General features: G+C 35.7%; 1 long non-coding RNA gene across 2 annotated transcripts; it reads right to left on the bottom strand.

The window, feature by feature from the left end:
* Nucleotides 1–227: 227 nt before the first annotated feature.
* Nucleotides 228–1,630, bottom strand: LOC123911243. Of its 2 annotated transcripts, XR_006810413.1 has the most exons (3): nt 1,423–1,630; nt 380–567; nt 228–278 (listed from the first exon to the last, which is right to left on the bottom strand). It is a non-coding gene; the product is annotated as an uncharacterized LOC123911243 (long non-coding RNA). The 2 variants fall into 2 exon arrangements; XR_006810412.1 differs by lacking the exon at nt 228–278 and having other exon boundaries at nt 331–567.
* Nucleotides 1,631–1,952: the final 322 nt, after the last annotated feature.

The raw sequence follows: 1,952 nt of genomic DNA, 5'->3' as shown, positions 1-1,952 counted from the left end.
AAAGTTGTTCAACCCCAAAAGCAGATCCAAAAAGTTTCGAACAAATGAACAATACTTGATTTTCATTAAGAAACAAAAATGGTGAAAATGAATAGAAAACAAGAACAAAGAGAAACTCACATTACAACCCTTTAAGTGTTTTAATCAAAAGAACAAATTTTTGGGAAGAAAGGGAGAGAACATTTTCATGTTTTGAAGCTATGTAATTTTTGACTTGTCTCAAGTGAGAAGTCGTGCGTGACATGAAGACAGTGGCGGAGCCAGGATTATATTGGAGCCTGGGCACAATTTTAACCGCAATATTTTTTTGGCTAGCATGAGTCAAATAAGAAAAAAACAGCAAAACATAATCAAATAAGAGAGATGAAATATAACATACCAATAGTTACTACATAAAATTAGGAGGCAAATGTCCTTTCCGAGATCTTTTTGCGGTGAAGGTTCGGATGATATCAACGTCATCAAGTGACTTGAATATTTCCCGCTCGGTGGAGGTTCTTCTACGGCTTCCGATTGCACAACATTTGCATTCTCAATACTTTTCCTAGGAACCAAAAACCTCCTCATCTATGAAATTAAATGATACAAAATTTAGTCAAACTGATAATGCACAAAATAACAATTTTAAAACAATTTTAGTTAGGATACTGCTGAGAAAATGCAGAAAAAGAAATAACATTATCACAGATACTGTGTAACCATTAAGACTAATAATTTAGAAATGACTTTGATTCTAGCCAATAGCCAGAGTTAGTATGCATATATTTCAACAATATAAATGAATGGAAACAGTGTTGTCCAGGGCCAAAAAGAAAGCAGTATTTATTAATTGGTCAAATGGAAGGGCTTTTAAATTTAAAATTACAACTTCTCATAAGTTACTATCTTCTCAAGCCTAACAGTGAGGTCAGAAGCTGAAACATAAACATCTATGGCCAGGTAATGGAAAGTCGTTCCAATCAATTTACCATTCAGTGCTGGAAGAACTTTTCCTACTGCCTATTTTTTTTCCCAAATTCAACACTCAATTGTGAGAAACAACAAAATTTACACAGTCTAATCATGTGTTACTAGGCCCCAGAATCAAATATGCACTTGCTTTGTTTATGAATATAAACAAAAGGAAAGAATCCCACAAAGAGGCCAAGAGATATTCTTTTCTTTTCTTAATAACAGGAGCATTAAAATCTCAATTTAGACCTTGAAATCCCAATTTTTTCTTAACAAATTCACCAAGTTTAGACCTTGAAATCCCAATTTTTTCTAAATAACCTAAAACATGAATCATATTTTTTTCTCATACTACAACCCAACATCAAAGGATAATGATTAATATCATCAAGTTAGACATAGAATAATAATTGGAATACCAATTTCTAAGTATTTTATGCAATTTCTCAATTTTAGGGTTGCTTAGTTTACCTGTGTGCGCTGCGACTGCGAGAGAGAGGCTGAGAGCGGCGGCGGAGAGCGGCCTGAGACTGAGAGAATGAGAAATAGAGAGATTTGAGACCGGATTTGAGAGTGGTGCTGCGGTGCGGTGGTCGATCGCGAAACGAATGAAGGAAACAGAGAGAAGGAGAAACGCGTTACTGTACTTCTTTTCCTCTTGTTTCTTTCTTTTATTAATTTTTTTAAAAAAAAAAAAAATATATATATATTTGGGGTGGGGCAGCCCGGGCACGTGCCAGGGCATGCCGGGTGGCATATCCGCCACTGCATGAAGACAGTGAGGGATTTTTTTTTTAATATTTAAAAGGTACTGGCGGCTTAAGCCGCCTTTAATTGCATGTGTCAGAACTTTATTGGCGGTTTAGGCCGTCACTAAATTCACCGTTTTTACTTATTTTAAAGAGATGCAGTTATTGGTGGTTTGGGCCGCCAAAAAACTTTTGTGAGGTTTTTTTTTCACTTACTGAGGGCTTAAACCGCCAGTAAATTACTAAGGGCCA

The sequence above is a fragment of the Trifolium pratense genome, linkage group LG2 (genome assembly GCF_020283565.1).
Source record: "Trifolium pratense cultivar HEN17-A07 linkage group LG2, ARS_RC_1.1, whole genome shotgun sequence".
NCBI lineage: Eukaryota > Viridiplantae > Streptophyta > Magnoliopsida > Fabales > Fabaceae > Trifolium > Trifolium pratense.
This window is presented reverse-complemented; position numbering and strand designations above follow the sequence as displayed.